This window comes from Bison bison, unplaced genomic scaffold (assembly GCF_000754665.1).
Source record: "Bison bison bison isolate TAMUID 2011002044 unplaced genomic scaffold, Bison_UMD1.0 scf7180017864482, whole genome shotgun sequence".
NCBI classification, from domain to species: Eukaryota; Metazoa; Chordata; class Mammalia; order Artiodactyla; family Bovidae; genus Bison; species Bison bison.
This window is the reverse complement of record NW_011495042.1, coordinates 2,955,648-2,975,199: the sequence shown is the minus strand read 5'-3', so window position 1 is coordinate 2,975,199 and position 19,552 is coordinate 2,955,648. Positions and strand designations below refer to the sequence as shown.

The 19,552-nt window shown below is 54.0% G+C and overlaps 1 protein-coding gene across 1 annotated transcript in view; it reads left to right on the top strand.

Annotated features, from left to right (window-relative positions):
* The first annotated feature begins 2,637 nt into the window (after window positions 1–2,637).
* Window positions 2,638–19,552, top strand: part of ATP2B2 (ATPase, Ca++ transporting, plasma membrane 2) — a 162,149-nt gene continuing 145,234 nt past the window's right edge. The window contains exon 1 of the mRNA XM_010862512.1: window positions 2,638–2,840. The gene's annotated coding sequence lies outside the window, so the exon portion shown is untranslated. The remainder of the gene's footprint in view (window positions 2,841–19,552) is intronic.

The following is a 19,552-nucleotide window of genomic DNA, read 5'->3' as shown; positions in this document are numbered from 1 at the left end:
CCCTGATCTATTAAAGGGAGTGTTCCCGGTCACAGCCCTTGTCTTTTAATAGCATTTGTCACAATTCGTAGTCTTTTCAGTGTTTATTCTCCTGTTTGTCGTCTGGCTCCCCCACCCACGGCAGACGGGAGGTGCATCCGTCCCATTCAGTGGGGGAGGGCTCCTGTTTTGATCGGCTGTTTCGAAGGCGAAAACAGTGTCCTTAATTAGTATCACTCTTGACCCTCGATATAGCAGACGGGGAGACGTGATCGTGGGGGTTGCCTGGGAACCTCATGCTCACCCTGCCTGCCTTTAGTCGATCGAACAGGGCGGGGGCAGAGAGAGAGAGTGAGCGAGAGGTGCAGCCCCAAACGAGACAAGTGCAACGTGTAGCCTCCTTCTGTTTGCGTTTTGCTGGAGAGAGGGCAGTACGCAGACCGCCAGGCCTTGGAATGGTCTGACGCCAGGTAGCAGTGATGGTGCGAGGCAGACACAGCAGAGGACGGTGCGGGAGGAAGAGCCCCCGGCTGCCCCCTGCTCTGAGAAATTAGGCTTTGTCGCATTGTTGGTGGCTCCACTGTGTACGATCAGACTTGAAGAGCCTTTAATGATGGGTTTGGGGCCCAGGCCTTAATAAAGGGAAATTTCTGCTGATTAGACCCGCCTAGGACAAGCTCTGGGCGTGCCTGATGCTCACCTGCCCCCTTCCAACCTTCTCCCCCCAGCAGGGAACCCAGAGCTGCTAATTAATGTGTCCCCAACCCATGAGGTGCCCGGAAAAGAAACCAGGCAGCAACTGCTCCGAAAACCGATTTCCTTTTCTTAAACTTCAGTCATTTGCATTACAAAAATAATGGTTTGCTTACTGAAACAGACAGAAAGATACAGAATGGTCTGTATCTACACATCCCACAGTCACCAGATGTAACCTCGGTCCGAACCCTGTTTTGTAGCTTTTAGGATGCATAGTTTCACGGCCCTGAGAAAGGGATACATGTTGTACATAGAGAGTTGATAACACATTATAGTTTTGTTGTTGTCTTTCAAGTATAGTTGATTTACCATATTGCGCTGGTTTCAGGTATACACCGTAACCTAAAAAAAAAAAAACAAACCTGAATCATGGTATAGTTTTATGCTGGAAGTTCTTTTCCTTTCTTTGTTGCTGCTTAGTCACTAAGTCCCATCCAACTCTTTGTGACCCCTTGGACTGTAGCCCACCAGGCTCTTCTGTCCATGGGATTTCCCAGGCAAGAACACTGTAGTGAGTTGACATTTCCTTCTCCAGAGGGATCTTCCTGATCCAGGTGTTGAACCTGCCTCTCCTGCATTGGCAGGGGGATTCTTTACTGCTGAGCCACCTGGGAAGCCCTCTTTACGGGTACATAAGATTGTGGTACAGCTTACAATTTGACTTGTGTGTGTGTGCTCAGTTGTTCAGTCTATCTAACTCTTTGGGACCCTATGGACTGTAGCCCTCCAGGCTTCTCTGTCCGTGGGATTCTCCAGGCAAGGATATTGGAGTGGGTTGCCATGTCTTCCTCCAGGGGATCTCCCTGCCCCAGGGATCAAACCTGCATCTCCTGCACTGGCAGGCGGATTCTTTATCGCTTAGCCACCTGGGAAGCACCCTCCCTTAGTGGTACATAAGATTGGGGTGCACCTTACAATTTGACTTAGGTTTGAGGAAATCTGGCAATTTGCTATCTCCCTCCCTTGCTTATATATTCACATACTGGTAGATACAAGTTTGGAGGGAGTTTGCTTCTTTTCTTTGGAATTGTTTTGTTTGTACCGTGGCTTTGCTGTGTCCCTTAGGGTGCTGTGGCCCTCCTGGTGGCTGGGCAGTCTCTGAGGGGCACAGAGGCTAGTGCAGGTGACAGGGGCTTGGCAGCCGCTCACCCTGCCACCCACCCACTGTGGTGCCGCATCTCTGTGCCCCCAGCGCCTCACACACAGTGCCCAGCACAAGCTGGCACCAAGCGGGTGCCCGGGGATTGTGCTTCCCCCTCCTCTGCCCCCACGATGTGGACAGTGTGGACTGGCATCACCGCTCCTGCCCCAACCAGAGACATCGTTGCCCTGAGACCCAGAGGAGGGGCAGGGAGCCTGAGCTCAAATAAAAAGGCTGGATGCAAAAGGTCAGCTAAAAAAAGCCACATGCAAACAAAGGCAGGAGGTGAAATCAGAATAACAGGCACAAAGGTCAGAAGGAGAGAAGAATGAAGGGCATTAACCACAAACCTGAAAAGAGCTTCTCACCCCCAAAGCAAATAAGGCTCATTTTAAAAAGTCAGCTGAAGCAAGTAGAGGCTTCTTAGTAAGAAGAAGGTGATCCTCTGAGGGCAGGTACAGGTCAAGGTGATCCTCTGGTCCAGTCCCAGCCCCCACCATGGCAGCCAGGTGCCAGGGCCCTGGGCGCCTTCCCTCCTCTAGTTTCTCCATCTGAATGCTGTCAGCTGACTCACATCTAGACTCTGCTCTAAGTGCTGGGGGGGATTTGCTGAATACAGCATCCTTCTGGCAATCATTACCCCCACTTTACAAAACAGGGAGTGAGGTCCCCAGACATACAGTGACCTGCCCAAGGGCGCCAAGCCAGCAGGCTGGCTCCAGTGCTCTGAGCCTGACCGTGAGGCCAGTGGCCTCCAGTCCCCGAGCGCTCGGCCTCGCAGGGACACCAGTCATTGCAGACCAGTGAGTGTGCTCACAGCCCGGCGAGAGGGCAGCCTCAGGGATGCGGGCCCAGGGAAGGCAGCCACTTGCCGGTGCTCTAGGGGAACAGCCCCGAGAGGGCCCCACGCGGCCAGCCGCAGCCGAGCAGAAGGGTAAACGAGAGCCAGCCAGCTGGAAGGAAGGTAGGTGGTGGGGAGGGCGCCCCAGGCGAAGGCGCAGCCTGAGCCGGCAGAGACGCCAGCAGAGGCCAGAGCAGAAGGCAGCAGGTGGGGTGGGGAGCACAAGAGGTGGCAGGGCCAGGCTGAGGGCAGGTGTTAAGCTGGGGAGTGGTGTGGCCAGACGGGCCCCTTGGGGAAATCCCATGGCCCTAGTGAGGATAACGGGTTGCAGAGAGGAGGCTGGAGGCCGAGGAGGCTGGAGGCCGGACAGGCATTTGGGCAAATAAGGGGCAGGTTCTGGGGGGAGGAGGCAGGGTGAGCTGACAAGGCTTGGGGACTTCAGGGGGCAGAAATGGGAGGTCACGCTGGGTCCCTGCTGACAGTGGGGTCACTGGGGCCGATGGTGAGAGGGCAAGCAGGTCAGGGAGAACCTGTGGATCTGTTTAATGAGCGCTCAGAGGGTTGGTTATGAACAGAGACAATCATCAGATTCTGACCACTGATGAGAAGAATGCAAAAGTCCTTCATAAAATGGCAGCCCCCACCCGTACCTAAAGGTGGGCTTTCCTTCCATCCACAAACACCGTGCAGGGCGCGCTGTGTGCCAGGCACTGCAGAGGCCACACTGGGACAACAGGGACCCGTTCACTGCCCCATGGTTTGTACTCGAGGGGGCAGAGATAGACGGTAAACAAAGATGTGAGTGGGCAGCGCGTCGGGGAGTGGTCCATGGACGGAGAGAAATAAGGCAAAGGGAGGAAGATAAAGAGGGTGGCTTCAAGGATGGGGCCAGGGAAGGCCTCCCTGAGAAGGTGGCATTTGGGCAGAGACCTGAGGGAGTTCTGTGGCTGTCTGGGGAAGCGGGAGTAGCCAGTGCAAAGGCCCTGAGGTGGGTGCATGCTCAGTGGATTCAGAGACAGGGATGAAGCCAGTGGGGTGGAGGGGAGTGAGTGAGGGGGAGTGGGGGGATGTGGTTGGAGAGGTAATGGGTAGGGGAGGGGTACAGATCATGTAGGGCCTCGTGGGCTGTTCAGGGACTTTGGGTTTTCCTCAGAGTGGCAGGAACCACAGGAAGGTTCTGAATACAAGAGGACTTGATTCATCTCTGACCATGTGTCTAGAACAGGCTGGGGTGGGATGAGGGGATGAGAAGCAGGGAGATCAGGGAGGAGTCCTCCTCAGTGAGCACTCTGCGAGAAGACAGTGGCTCAGCCCAGGCTAGGGACTGTGACGGTGATGAGACGTGGTCACATGGGTGTGTTTTGAAGGTAAAGCAGATAGGATCTGCAGATCGATATTTGGTGAAACAGGTTTATTAAAGAGTTGAAGATCTAGGTTAACCCCAGCACTTAGCACGCTGTCTAGAACCTGGGAACCACTTAGTCAACGTTGCATGAAAGGATGGATGGGTGGGTGGACGTCTGGGTGGAGGAATGGAGAGAGGGAGGAAAGAGTACAGGTAGGTGGGTGGATAGGTGGAAGGACAGAGGGATGGATGGGTAGACAGGCAGGCAGCTGGATAGATGGGCAGCTAGAGGGGAGGATGGATGGATGCATGCATGCAAGCAGGGAGAGAGGAAAGGAGGCAGGCCTCTAATGCCAGACTAAGAAATCTGAACTTTCTCCAAGGCAGTGGGAGCCACCGCAGGTTCTTGAGCAGGGGCGTGACGGAACATGAGGACTGTTGGAGGCACCATCAGATGGCGGCTCTGGGCAGTGTTTGCACCATGTCCCAAGCTGGTAACCTCTGTGGACGCCGATTTATCAATCCTTTCTGTCGCCTGCTGTCCAACCCTCTGTCTTCATTCATTTATACTTACAGGTGTTCTATGCGCATCTGCTCCGTGAGGGCACTGGGGGCCTGGTGTGAATGAACCAGACATGGTCTCTGCCCACAGCACACATTTTCAGCCTGCACGGGGTGGGGAGGGAGTGTCTCAGAACCAGAGAGAGGATGCAGTTACTCTTGGGGCTCAGTGGCCCCCCAGCTTCATGCTGAGAAGGAAAGGGCTGCTCTCTGCTCTTTCCAGAGACCTGGACTTCCTGCAGCCTCAGTGGGGACCCTCCAGTAAGCCAGACAAGACCTTAGCATCCTCCTTCCAGCTCAGAGTTTTCTTGTTTGAGAATTGTGTTCTTTGGTTTCATCTGGATATTTACTTGGGGTTGGGGGGTTGTGCCTGACTGTTTGAGACCCCATGGACTGCAGCACGCCAGGGGTGTGTGTCGTGACTGAACATGCACTTGCCTGGGAGGAAAGGCTATGCTGGGAACGGGTAAAAGGAAGGGAACCAGCATTTAATGCCCACGGTGTTTCAGGCTCATTACACATTCATTCACTTAACAAGTATTTCTTGGACTTCTGCGCCATGCCAGGCACTGTTTGAGGCAATGGGAATACAGTGGTGAATGACACAGGGAAGCTCTCACTAGTAAATAAAGAATTCCATACAGCAGTGAGTGTTACAAACAAAATTAACCAGGCAGTTGAAGGGGCCACGGGGGCAGCTTGAGTAGGATGGTCAGGGAGACCTTCACTGAGGAGGTGACATTTGAGATGATAAATACCTGGCCGTGCCACCATCAGGGGGAGGAGCAATCCCAACGAAGGAGCCAGCATGTGCAAAGGCCCTGAGGCAGGAAGGAGCTAGGCGTGTTCAGAGACTGAGGCCACGTGGCTGCGGTAGAGTGTTCAGAGGGCAGAGAGGTGGGTGAGGCAGAAGGGAAAGTAAGGGACCGGATCTAGGGGCTTTATAGTTCATGGAACGGGTTTTGAATTTGATCCTTGCCCTGAAAGCAAAGAGGAACCAAAGAGCCTCTTGATGGTGAAAGAGGAGAGTTAAAAACCTGTCTTAAAACTCAACATTCGAAAAACTAAGATCATGGCACCTGGTCGCATCACTTCATGGCAAATAGATGGGAAAACAGTGGAAACAGTGAGAGGCTTTATTTTCTTGGGCTCCAAAATCACTGCAGATGGTAACTGTAGCCGTGAAATTAAAAGATGCTTGCTCCTTGGAAGAAAAGCTATGATCAACCTAGAAAGCATATTAAAAAGCAGAGACATTACTTTGCTGACAAAGGTCCTTATAGTCAAAGCTATGATTTTTCCAGTAGTCATGTATGGATGTGAGAGTTGGACCATAAAGAAAGCTGAGTGCCAAAGAATGGATGCTTTTGAACTGTGGTGTTGGAGAAGACTCTTGAGAGTCCCTTGGAGAGCAAGGAGATCAAACCAGTCAATCCCAAAGAAAATCAGTCCTGAATATTCATTGGAAGGACTGATGCTGAAGCTACAATACTTTGGGAACATCATGCAAAGAGCCAACTCATTGGAAAAGACCCTGAGAATGGGAAAGATTGAGGACAGAAGAGGGCAGATGAGATGGTTGGATGGCATCATCGACTCAATGGACATGAGTCTGAGCAAACTCCAAGAGATGGTGTTGGACAGGGAAGTCTGGCGTGTTGCAGTCCATGGAGTCACAAACAGTCGGACACAACTTAGAGACTGAACGACAACTGAAGGGCCTTAAGCAGGGGTGAGACTCACATACAGGCCCCTTTGGCTGCTGTGTGGGAAGAGGTTCTCATTTGATTCAATCCTTGCAACAGTTCTGAGCAGTTGTTGAGGAAATTCCCATTTTGCAGACAGAGAAACTGAGTTGCCCAGCTAGTAAGTGACAGAGCAGGTTCCGAACCCGCATCTGCATGACCAAGTCCCGCACGTGATCAGCGGGCACTCACACAAGGCCCCTGGATGGGGGGACGGTGGGATGCAGGTGGGATTGCAGGGTGCTGATGTGGCCCCTGCCCTGTGCATCTTTGTGTCCCCCTCATCTCATTCACCACCTCTCAGCCCCATTTCCAGAGGTAGCAGATTCTGCCAGAAGCTTCTGCAAAGGCCTTCCCCTGCCACTGGCACACAGCAGCCTTGCAGACTGATCGTCCAACTCCCAAGCTCTGAGAGCTGATCCTGGGCTGAGGGACTGGCCCGGGACCAGGGGAGCAAGCAGGCCAAGACAGGGGGTCCACAAGTCAGCCTCTGTGACTCTATGGAGTGGGCAGTGGGGATGGGCAGCCCTTTTCTTCCCAACCCCACTTCACCCTCATCCCTGTCCACCCCTGGAGAAAATGTGGAGACAGGCAGAGTAAATTTGGTTTCTTTGCTATAATCACAAGGGCCTGCTTTAGACACAAGGAGACAAGCTGAAAGCAAAAGGGGCTGGAGGCAGGAGAGGAGCCTGCTGAGGGTTCACCCAGCCAGGAGGGGCTGTGCCAGGTGCACTCAGCTTGCCCTGAGCAGCCGCCGGGGAAGGGGGCACAAAACCATCCCTTGCCTCCTCTTTTAAGCCCCCTGCCACCCCATTGCTCCCCACCTGCACCCTCCTCAGTGCACAGCTCAGGGGTAAAGGCCCTGGCCGTGTCACCCACCAGCCAGGTGGCCTCACCACTCTAAACCTAGTTTCAGCAGCTGTAAAATGAGCTGATAAACCTTTCCAGGCAGGACTTTAGTGAGGGAGCTGCAAGAGGCCCTAACCTCAGAGCCTGGCATGTATGCGGCCCCGTGGACTGCAGCCCGCCAGGCTCCTCTGTCCATGGGATTCTCCAGGCAAGCACATTGGAGTGGGGAGCCATCTCCTCCTCCAGGGGATCTTCCCGACCCAGGGATTGAACCTGTGTCTTTTGCATCTCCTGCATTGGCAGGCGGGTTCTACCGCTACCGCCACCTGGAAGCCCAGCACATACCAAGTGCTCAGTTTAAAAAGTAGACAGTGCTTCTCTGATGGCAGGGATGATAATGGCCACCCAGCCTCCTAACACCTCACCGCCTCACCTCACCGCCCCACCGCCTCGTCTGACTGGGTCCTGACCCAGGCGCTTTCACAGAGGGGGTCCACCCGGGTCGGGTCTGCCTAGGGTCTGCTCCAGGCCAGCCTCTGGGCCCAGCGCTCCTAGCTCATTCTCATTCCCACCCTCAGGACGACAGTAGAAGGGCCAGGGCTGCCACCCCCACTGCATGGCTGAGGAAATAGACTCTGAGCTGTGAAGGCATCTGCCTAAGGGGGCAGAAACCCAGGTCTGCTCAGGAAGTCGCCACTGTCCCTAACCTGCAGGGTTTCTTCCTAGGCTATCTTGGAGGCTGTGGTCCCCAATGGGCCTTGATGTATAAGGGAGTTTCCTGCATTGGGAGGAGAGGTTGCAGGCAGGGGGAGGGAGAGGTGATCCTCTGGGTCATTGCGCCCTCTCCTACCATACGTAGCAGGGAGTTGGGGCCCTGGGGGCCTCTGCAGGACAGGGTGAGGGCCTGGTCAGCCCAGCAAAGGCGTGAGGTCTGAGCGGGGAGTGGGGCACCTGGGGACAGCGGGCAGGAACCACCAAGGCAGCAGCGGGTAGCGGGTGCAGTGGGTGGGTGTGTAGAGCTCAGACTGCCACCGAGACCCCCAGGCATGGCTGTGGGCGGGGGTCGCCTCCCCAAGTTCCTCACCTTTGTCCAGACCCCGCTGTCTGTCCCTTCCTTTCCCAGAAGGCAGCTGGGCGAACCGCGTGCCCGTGGGAGAGGCAGAGAGTGGCTGGGTGGTGAGGAGGCTGCGATCTCACCCACACGCTCCCACCCTCCAGGACCTGTGGGTCCTTTTTCTCCCTCTGGGCCCTTTAGATTGCTCAAGAGTTCCCATGGGCTCAGTCTCTCTGCTCCCTTCCTGGCCTCAGAACTCAGGAGACCCAGTGTCAGAGCCAGCCACACATCACCACGTGTTTCAGACCTTAAAGAGCTGCCCACCCCCTGCCTCCTTTCCCAGGGGAGCAACTGGGCTCAGAGAGGTCTAGTAACTGCTCAAGGTCACACAGCGAGTGGGTGGCAGAGGAAACGGACTCCAGGCTTGTGACTGGCGTCCGGGGAAGTGACTGCTTTGTTCTTCAACACATCCCTCCAAGAGAGGAAAAGCTCCCCATTTTTCCTTGAGCCCTGGGCCTCTGGTGCCCAGCTCCACGCTGGGGGGCCGATGCCCACACGCTGGCCCGGGGCCCTACCGTGGGCGGCTCCAGCGTCTGCCAGGACTGCAGCGGGCCCAGTCCAGCCATTTGGGTTTGGAAGTCTTTTCAGGAGAGGTGTTTGGAGAGTGGCCAGCAGGTCTTTTCCACCACCGTGGAAATTTCCAAGGATGGAATTATGAAAACCTCCTGTGGCCCTTCTGCCGCCCCACTTTGTTATGAAAAAACAACTCCTTGGTGGCCAGGCAGGGGGAGAGCAGATTAGATCCCAGAATGAAGAACTCCCCAGTGAGAGACTCCTGAGTAGATCACTGGGAGGACCCAGGAGATGGTGGTTCAAATTCCCGGCAGCCTCTCCAGAAGGGGTTTCCAGCTGTTCTGCACCGGGAGCTGGGGTTGGTGTCGACATCACTGTCGGTCAGTGAACGCTGATTGGTGGTGAGACAGGTGGATAGGTGGGTGGGTAGTGTGGAAGGAAAGGAGGGAGGGAAGCCATTCAGTAGCACGGGCTTCCCTAGGAAACATCCGGACCATGGGACCTTGGTCAGTCCCCTCACTCCGGTGCTGTCTGACTTCCAAAACATGGACACGATTGTACCTACCACTCCTGGAGAAGTGGATCATGGCAACCCACTCCAGTACTCTTGCCTGGAGGACTCCATGGACAGAGGAGTCTGGCGGGCTACAGTCCATGGGGTCATGAAGAGTCACACACAACTGAGCAACTAAATAGCAGACATACCTACCGTGCAAAGTGGGAATGAGAACTAGTGTGTGGGAAATTCCCGGCTCTGTGAACAGCAGAGACAGCCCTGACTCTGTCTCTCTGAGCTGTGTCGCCTGGGGCAGGTGACTTCGCCTCTCTGGGCCTCAGTTTCTTCATGCACACAATGGAGATGAGAAAGAGCTCCCGTCACCAGGGTTGCCTGCAGGGGCCGGATGAGAGTCCTTGGCCTGGGGAAAGCATCACCCCACCCCGCACTGTTGTTCTGCTGATTCTGATAGTGACTTGGGGGGCAGGGAAGGCAGCGAGTCTGTGATGGCAGAGGGGCCTTTCTATTGACTGTGGCGGGAAGGAGGCTTCAGTTAGGCCCCGGTGGGTGGGCAGAAGACAGGCTTTTCCAGCTCAGTCACAGGGCTGAGGACCAGCTGCAAAGGCAGCTGTGATTGACAGGCCTGCAGAAAGCCAGGGGGATCTGGACCGGAAATGCCTGGGGATGCACAGGTCGGGGCAGCAGTCGCCACACGCTGGGGGTTCTGGTCTCGGCGCACCTCGAGTCCAGCCCCTGCACCGCCCACTCTCTCCTTCCTCTCACCACCAGCCTGGCCGAGAGCAGGTTGCTCTTGGGTTAGTTCTCACCCCTCTGGGTAGGGTGAGGTGAGGGGTTGAGCTGCTCTGGGCCCAGACACGGCTGAGGCTGAGGGTCAGTTGGCATCAGCAGAGCGAGCTGTGACTGGGGCGTGTGCACAGCAGTACAGTGACGGGCTTGACTTTCAGATGGATTCCAGTCCTGCTTCCCCAGCCGTGTGGCCTGGGCAAGGTGCCCAAGCCTCAGGCTCCTCGTCCGTAAAATGGGGATAATAGAGCCCAGCTCCCAGGCTGCTCATGAGGGGGAATCAAAACAGTCCGCGTAAACACAGGGTGGCCCCGCCTGGCCCAGGGCTGGCACTCATTTACCCACTCAGCTGGGCACTGGTTACCTGCTGTGCGCCAGCCCTGGTCTGAGAAATGGGGTTTTATAGTAAACCAACTGAGCAGTCACGGGTGATCAAATCGTCCAGGGCGTTCTGGCCTTAGAAATAGAAGTCCTGCATCTCAGAAACCAACCCCACCCCACCGCCCATTCTCAAGCTAATCAGGACAGTGGGGCATCCTAACACAATCTCTACCCTAGTGGAGGGAGATGGACAGTAAGTAAACACATACTGTTCATGATGGTTGAAGCAGTTATTTTTTTAAAATAAGCCAGAGTAAGGGAGTAGGGGGTGATGATCAGGCTTGTCACTGTTGATGGGGTGGGAAGGGCAGGCCTCTCTAAGGAGGTGACATTTGAGCAGGGACCTGGGGTGTGTGATATCTGGGAGAACGGGGAGCTACATGGGCAGAAGCCCTGAGGTGGGGGTGCTGGTGTGTCGGAGGAGCAGAAGAGGAGATGGAGAGTGGGGCGAGGAAGGGCTGGCCTTGAATTAATTGGGGCTCCTTTCAGAAGCAAGTAGTATAAATGTCAACTCAAGTTAACTTAAGAAAAATAGACGTGTTGACTTCAGGCATGGCTGTATCCTGGCGCTCAAACGACTTTTCTCATTCGTCATCTCTGCTTGCATCTGTGTTATCATCATTCTCAAGAAGGTCACAGCAGCCCCAGCTAGGTGACCTATGTGTCTGTAACTGCAAAAAAAAAAAAAGATGCTCTGCTGTAAGGTCCAGCATGACAGATGGGAGCAGGCTGGGCAGAGATCATGAGAGAGAAATATGTGGGAGGGGAAGGGAGCCATCTGCAGAGCCAGAGCACTTGGGTCCAGTCTTGTAGAGTCTGGACTTTGAACTTCATTCTGAGTGTGCTGGAAGCCATCGAAGGTTTTAAACAGGGAAGTGACCTGATCCAGTTCACGTTTTAGGAATTGTCAGTCTCGTTGTGTGGTGAAGCAATTGTCAGAGCGAGGGATTAGCAGAGAAATCGATGAGGAGGCTAGTGTGGTCACTCAGGTGGGCTTTCATGATGGATGTAGAGGTGGAGGGAAGGAGATGGACCAGGAGTTGGGGAGCACTGGGAAGAGAGCCTGGACAAGCCTGGGGCTGAGATGGGAGTAGGGTCACTGGGAGAGACTTGGAAGAGTCTCAGCCCTGAAGGGACTGGGGTGTGGGAGCGAGCTCTGTGTCAGGGACAAGACGACAGGCAGCCCCTAGAGGTAGGGCCTGTTTCCCCAGATCGCATGAGCCCCCTTAGCAGGAGGAGTCCTTCTGGACTCCTCTCCCAGTTAGGGGCCCACTGAGCCTGGAGCCCCCTTCCTCAGCTTGAGGAAAGGAGAGTTGAGGGGGGCAGGCAGCCCACCCAGCAGACAGCAGGAAGCCCAGAATTGAGGAAGCCCCTACTTCAGCCATGGCCATTCATTGCCCCTTCCTTCACTGCTGGGTCCATGGCAGGACATATCCCCTGTGAAGCAACATCAGGGTCCTAGGTAGGCCCCAGAGCTTCTCAGGACCTGGCCTGGCCTCCTCTTGGTGCCTAAGGGCAGCTCAGGGGGTCTGCCCTGCCTCCCAGGGGGACTTACTCAAGTCTCATGCAAGATAAGAGTTGCCTAGCATCTAGGCTTGTAGTGGGAAGTGGGCCCAGTGTGGGCCCACCCACCTCTGACTCACCAGGCTAGAGTAAGTCTCATGCCATTTCCAAACTTTCAACAAGAAAAAAAACAAATGTTCAAGCAGATAAGTCATGAGCATTTTTTCTAAGGTTTCTGCTCTTACTGGGCTTCAGGTATGGCTAGATCAAAGTATATCTGAGTTAAGCCTCCCAGGCATGTACCTGAGGGCAATTCCCAAAGACTGCATGCCTCAAAGGGGGCTTGGGTCTCCATGTATCATTCTAGGGATGTGTCCGTGCCCAAACCTGGCAACTAATGAACTGAAGAGACTAAGGCACAGAGAAGCTAGGAGAGTGGCTGGATCTGGGGGCATGGCTGGGCTCAGGGTCGTCTCCAGAGCGCTTGTTTGGGGCTCAGCACTTTCACATACATCATCTCTTCTAATATGACAGTCTTAGAAGGGAATGTTGTAATCCCCACTCTATGGATGAGGAAACTGAGCCTGAGAAAGGGCCTGCCTGTGTTTGTCATGCATAATAAGTTCAAAGTGAGTGCTCCCCTCTGCCCTCCAGAAATGATGAGTATCACAGCTTCCCGTCTTAGAAAGAATCTTGTAAAGCAAGGCAATCAATCTTTTCACTCCAAGCATCCACCCTCCCTCCCTCCCTCCCTTCCTTCTTTCTTTCCTTTATTCCTGAATGATTTACAGATGATCTACTACATACTCACACTATGTGAGGCCTTAGGAATGTGTAACAGTGATTAAAAAACAGACACGGGCCCTGCTGTCAGTGGTCTAGTGTCGAACATTAATCCAACACTCACGCGAATGCGTATGAAACACAACCAGAGTACATAGTAGGTGAGTCCGGGACGGGCCCCACGAGGAGGTGGGATTGAGCAGAGTATAGGAGGGTGAGTAGGAGTTTGCTGGGTGCTTCTGGGGCGGGAGCAGCATTAGCATTCAGGCCCGGGAGCAGAACAGACAAAGGCCTGGTGGGGAGAGTGAGCAGCGTGGCTGGAGAATGAGACAGTGAGGGAATGTGGTGTTGGGTGGGGCTGGTGGACCTGGGGTGGGCCACCTGGGGCTTCGAAGGTCACAGTGAGGACTTTTGTCTTTATCCTAAGAACGAGATGAGGAGGATGTGGTATAAACAGACTTGCTTTTCCAAGTGGAAGGGGACAGGTCAGTTAAGGGGCTCCTGCACTCACCCAAGCGAGAGATGAGAAAGACTTAGAGCAGGGGCTGTGGAGACGCAGTGCGGGGAGTGGCTTCAAGGAAATGTGCATGCTAAGTTGCTTCAGTCGTGTCGACTCTTTGCGACCCCATGGACTGTAGACCCCCAAGCTCCTCTGTCCAAGGGATTCTCCAGGCAAGAATACTGGAAGGGGCAAAACCAACAGGACTTGGATGATGGAGAGGAAAGGGACAGGGTGACTCTTGTGTTCTGAGCTGCCCACCTGGAGAGAGGACGAGGCCTTTCATGGGGACAGTGAACCCCACAGGAGAATGAGGTGGGGGTAGAGAAGGTTAAGGCTTGGATTTCAGATAGGACCTCCTATCTCACACCATGCACACACTGAACTGAGGGAGAAGAAAACAGAGTGTGTGTGTGTGGGGGGGTGGGGTTGGCAATTATTTCTTCATTCCAAAACAAAAGGATAAGCAAGAAAAGAAAAACTGGTTAAATTGGACTTCACCAAACTCAAAAAGTTTTATGCAGCAAAGGATACTATCAACAGAGTGAAAAGATGATCCATGGAATAAGAGAAGACACCTGCAAATCATATCTCTGATAAGGGACTTATATCAAGAACTCTTGCATCTCAACCAAAAAAATAAAGCCAAACAACCCAAATCGAAAATGAGCAAAGAACTTGAACAGACATTTCTCCAAAGATGATATGCACATGGCCAATAAACACACGAAAAGATGCTCAACATCACTAATCATTAGGGAAACGCAACTCAAAACCACCATGAGATTTCACTTTGCACCCATTAGGATGGCTATTAAAACAAAACAGAAAATTACAAGTATTGGCAAGGATGTAGAGAAATCGGGACCCTTGTGTATTCTTGGTGGAAATGTAAAGTTGTATAACTGCTATAAGAAATTGTATGGTGGTTCCTCAAAAAATTAAACCTAGAGTAGCCGGACAATCCAACAATTCTGCTCCTGGATATATACCCCAAAGAACTGAAAACTGATATTTTCACATCCATGTCCATAGCAGCATTATTGGGGAAGCTGCCCACATGTCCACCAACAGAAGAAAGGATAAACAAAATATTGTTTATACATATGATGGAATATTATTCAGCCTTAAAAAGGAAGGAAAGTCTGACACATGCTGGAACATGGATGAACCCTGAAGATGCCAAGTGGAATATAGCACAAAAAGACAAATACTGTGCAATTCCACAGGCATGAGGTCCCTAGAATAGTCAAAATCGTAGAGACAGAAAGTTGAATGGTGGTGCCAGGGGCTGGCGGGGAGGAGGGAGTGGGGAGACAGTATTTGATGGGCACAGAGTTGCAGTTGGGGAAGATGAAAAAGTTCTAGAAACAGATGGTGGTGATGGTTGTACAAGAGTGTGAATGTCAATGCCACTGAGCTGTACAGTTCAAAATGGTTAAAATGAAAACTTTTGTTTTCACCGCGATAGGAGGAGGAGTAGATGAGAAACGTTGAGGCAACACGTAGATCTGAACGTAAACGCTGCAACTCTAAAACCTCTAGAAGGAGACGCAGGAGGACCTCTTCACCACCTCAGAATAAAACATAATTTTCAGAAAAGACACAGAAAAGTGTTTATCATAAGAGAAGAAACAGACAAGTTGGACTCGAGATGGGTTGAGCGTGACGTGTGGGGACATCGGGGTAGCGGGGCCAGGTACGAAGCTGGTTGTCGTTTGTAGTGAGACCTGGGCGGGAGGACCCACACGTGAGACCCCCGCAGTCAGCTGATATTTCCAGCCACAGTCTGCCCTTGGGGCCCCCAGTGGGGTCACCCACATGACCCGCCAGTCTAGAATAAGTGCCTTCGGGCCACTTCTGGAATGGGTCTAGCTGTGGATGTCCAAGCAGATGAACCCCTGCGTGTTTTCTCAAGGTATCTTCTCTGAGTGCCATCTCACTGGGCTGTGGCTTACACGGTCCGTCTGCTTCTCGGGCCATTAGGGTGCATTTGTGACAAGAGCTCTCTGCACTGCACTGCTGCCTTCACGCCCATCCCCGGGGCTGATGGAGGAGTCAGATGAAATCTCATTTCCTCGAACTAGAGGCTGATCAATTAAGGCGACAGGAACTTGCTGATCTGGAAGAATTAGATACTGGTCGACCAGTATCTGAGCTATTTCTGCTCAATCCACTCTGGCGTGATTCTCAAGTAGCCTTGCCTTGCTGAGGGCCCCCAAACCTGGGGTCGCAGCCTCAAATCTTGCTCTCTCTAACCATGCCCAGGCCCCTGGATTTCCTGGCTCTGCCATCTTGATACTGTTCCTACATGGCATTTACTGGCAAAGCAGGGAGTTGACTTGGCCCCGCCACATAGTGATTCCAGCGGGGTATTTGTGGGACAGAGGGGTCAGGGACTGCTTTGAGAAGCTGGTGAAGGCCGCAGGCTTCCTCTTAGGGGAAAAAAATGTAAATCTACACAGACCTTTACAAACGACCTTTACATGGACCTCAGCTAAAGGCAGCCTGATTGGGGCTCCCTGCAAGGGTGCCAAGGCTACCCTAATGCTTTTCTGCTTTGCCCTCTGGTTATCTTCAGGGGGACACATAATTCATGCAAATTTTGCAGATGGAGAAACTGAGATTCAGAGGAGTAACCCTAACTGCTTGCCTGGTCCTGGAAGGAGTAACTGGGCTTGTGAGCTGGGAATTCCCAGACTGTTTCTTCTCGGTACAGTTGAGAGTTCCTACCCCACCCTCTCATCCCCAGTTTCTCTGAGCGAGAGGAAGGGGTATAAAGTAGTTGGTGGTGAGAGGCTTGACCCCCAGAGTGTGGAGCTTTTGCCTGAATAACCTTTGAGTCCCCAGCATCCAACTCACGGCCCCAGAACCTACTGACTGAATGACAAGTAAGAGAATGCATGGGGCGTTGCAGAGAGAGGGGCCTTTGGCCCTTGGAGACAGAGATGCTCCTAGTCATCAGTGCTGTCCATCCTAGCTCTGTGATCTGGGCCTCTCCCAGCCTTAGTTTCCCTGTCTGTAAAATGGGAACATCGACACTCCTCTGACAGCTGTTGGGAAGATGAAAGGAGACAGCTGTGGGACAGGGACTCTGCACGATGTGTCACAGCCGTTGTCACACGTTGCCTCCCCCAAAGCCTGGGCACACACATGAAAATGTCCCCATCTTGTAGATGAAGAAACAGAGGCCCAGAGCAAGGCAGCGATGTGCCCAAGGCCACGTAGGAGTAGCTGGTCTCGAATCAGAGTCCAGGTCTGTGCCCTTGAACAAACGCATGGTGCCTGACACCTACGAGGCGGTCATTAAATGGCCAAGGTGCCTCCCCCCGACCCCAGCCCACCAGCTAGAGGGGGCTTTCTGCAGGAGTCTGTGGGTGGTAACATCAGACACAAGACAGAATAAAAGTGGCCTCAGAGCACGCAGGGGGCTTCCCTGGTGGCTCAGCAGTAACGGATCTGCCTGCAGTACAGGAGATTCAGGAGACTCGGGTTCGATCCCTGGGATGGGAAGATCCCCTGGAGGAGGGCATGGTAACTCCAGAATACCACTCCAGTATTCCTGTCTGGAGAATCCCACGGCCAGAGGAGCCTGGCGGCTACAGTCCACAGGGTCGCAAAGCATCAGACTTGACTGTGTGGCTGCTTGGGAGTGTGCGGAAGCTTTGTTGTGACCCCTCCAGACACGCCCCGCCCCCAAGGCCTCTCTGATTTCCTGCACAGTTGAGTCTCTAGTCCTGGGGCGAGGCAGCAGTGAGGACAGAGAACCTGATTGCACCTCGCTCCGATTTTGTCTTTTCACTTTTTCCCTTTGCTGCCGCAAAGGGTGAGAGGCCCAGGGAGTGCCCAGCAGCCGCCCCTCATTCTCACGCCCACTCACCTCCTCCCTGTGTGCAGCTTCCTTCCTGTGAGTCTGTTCAGAGCCGCAGCCCAGGCTCAGGGTGGAAAGGATGGGATGAAGTCCACTTTCTCAGCACCCCACCCCCATCTCCACCGCCATAGATCAGATGCACTCCTGCGACTCATGGGTGATGCAGGGATGGGTGCTTAGTGCAGGGCGGCTCTCTGTGAGCCTCGGGCATGCTGAGCCCCAGAGACGCAAGATGGACCGGCCTCCGCCCTCTCGCCCAAGGGGCTCCCAGAAAGACAGTGATAATATAGTGTGTCCAGAAGGCCACAGAAGCACAGAGGCAGGGTGGCAAAGAAGTCTGCCCGGGGGGTTAGAGAACGCTTTAGAAGAGCTAGAGTTAGAATTAGCCTTTGCCTAAAGGAGGACTTAGGCGGGGGAGCTGCCCGAACTAAAGCCTGGAGGTGTGAAACTTCACAGGGTGCTTCTTATGATGGGAGGAAGGATCTGAGTGAGCAGCCGAAGGACGTGAGACCGGAGAAGTTGGCAGGACCCACGTGTGTCAAGCTACAGGTGACGAGCCTTGTCCTGAGGGCAGTAGGGACCCACTGACGGCTTTGAGCAGGGAGTCACCCGACGGGTCAGCCAGGAGGCTGCGTGGCTCTGTCCTCCTCCCTTGGTGATCTCATCCAGCCCCATGGCTTTAAATACCATCTTTTAAGCTGCTGATGCCCATATTTCTATCTTCAGCCCGCGTCTCTCTTCTGCACTCCCAGCTCATCATCCAACTGGCCACTTGGCACCTCTACTTGGACATCTCACAAGCATCTCAAAGTTAACAAGTCCAAAAAGAATTCTTGATTGTGCCCACTCACCCTCCCCCACCCCCCAAAAACTCGCTCCTTCCCCAGCTTCACATCCCAGTAAATGGCACCGTCACCCAGCCTCCTCCTACAGGCAGAGCCCTTATCGGCCAGGCTCCTCCGCCTCCGTCTCCCCGGCTCGTCCTCTGGGTTCTGCTTCCTATCTGCCACCTGCCCACGTGTCCTCAGCAGCTCTGCCGCCCCTACAGCCGGCGCCCCATCCCCGCCCGCCTGGATGACGCAGTAGCTGCTCTTTCTTCCCGCTCTCACCCCGACGTTGTTGCCTCCAAAGGATGATGGGTTTTACAAAAAGCAAAGGCTTGTGCTAACCTGCCACCTAAAAGTCTTCAGAGGTATCCCTCTGCACCTGGAATAAAATTCAGCCTCTTCACCATCGCCGTGAAGCTTCACACAGTCTAGCCCCTGCCCTTTTCTGAACTCGCCTCTCTCACAAGTCTCAGTCATGCTTTGGGTTATTAAAAGCGTGTCCCACCCCACTTGCTGCCTCAGGGTCTTTGCCTCCACTGTCCCTTCTGCCTGGCACCTGCTGGCCCCAGCCCTTTGCCTGTCTACTTGGCAAAACAAGTTCCCCCGGCAGTTGGTCGTAATGTGGTCGTCACTTCATAGTGCTTTTCACAACCTGTCTTTTCCTACAGAAGCAAGTTATGATGTGCCTGGCACACAGTAGGTGCTCATTAAATAAATCTTGAGTTAGTAAATGAGAGAAGGCCAGAGCAGAAGCGGGCCTAGAAGCAGGAGGTCAGGGGAGAGAACCTGAGAGGGTGGTTAAAGGACAAGTAGAGGAAGGAACTAGCTCCCCGGGGGACGTGTAGACTCGACCTGAGAGGCACTGGGGAGCCATGGAAGGATCCGGAGCCGAACCCTGGGAGTGGAGTGATCCCTGGAGCGGGGAGGCCGTGTGCCAGGTGGCCACGTGACTGGGTTCTGAAATCAGGCTGCCTGGGCTCAAACCTTGGTTCCGCAACTTCCAGACGTGAAACCGCAGCAAACCCCCTCAGCCTCCCTGTGCCTCGGTTTCTTCCTCTATAAACCAGGGCCTCTTCCTGAAGCCTCCGTGTCCAGCAGCCGAGAGGCTCCATGGGAGGGCGCGTGTACATGTTTTCTTGCTCAGTAGACATGGAGCTCACAGTCTGATGGGGGAGACCGACAGATAAACCCCGACCGTGGGTCCCCAGGATGAGCGCTGGACCGGATGGACCAGCCAGGGCCTGTGTGAGCAGAGAATTTAATCTCGGAGGTCAGGGAAGGCCTCCCGGCAGAAGTGACATTGGATTTTGGGGAGACAGTTTCCTTGAGAGAATATTTTTGAGTCAGCAGCCACTGGCCCGTGAACAAGGGAGGAGGGGGTGGGTTCTGGCTCCTCAGCTCCCAAAATAACCCGGATCCGAGGGCGGACAGCCCGGCAAGCCCCGGGAGGCACTACCAGCCCTCTCCTGGCTGGGCTCCGGCGACCTTGGAGCAGTCCTTGCCCTGCCCTGGGCCCCCAGCTGGCCAGGGGCTGGAGGGAGGGA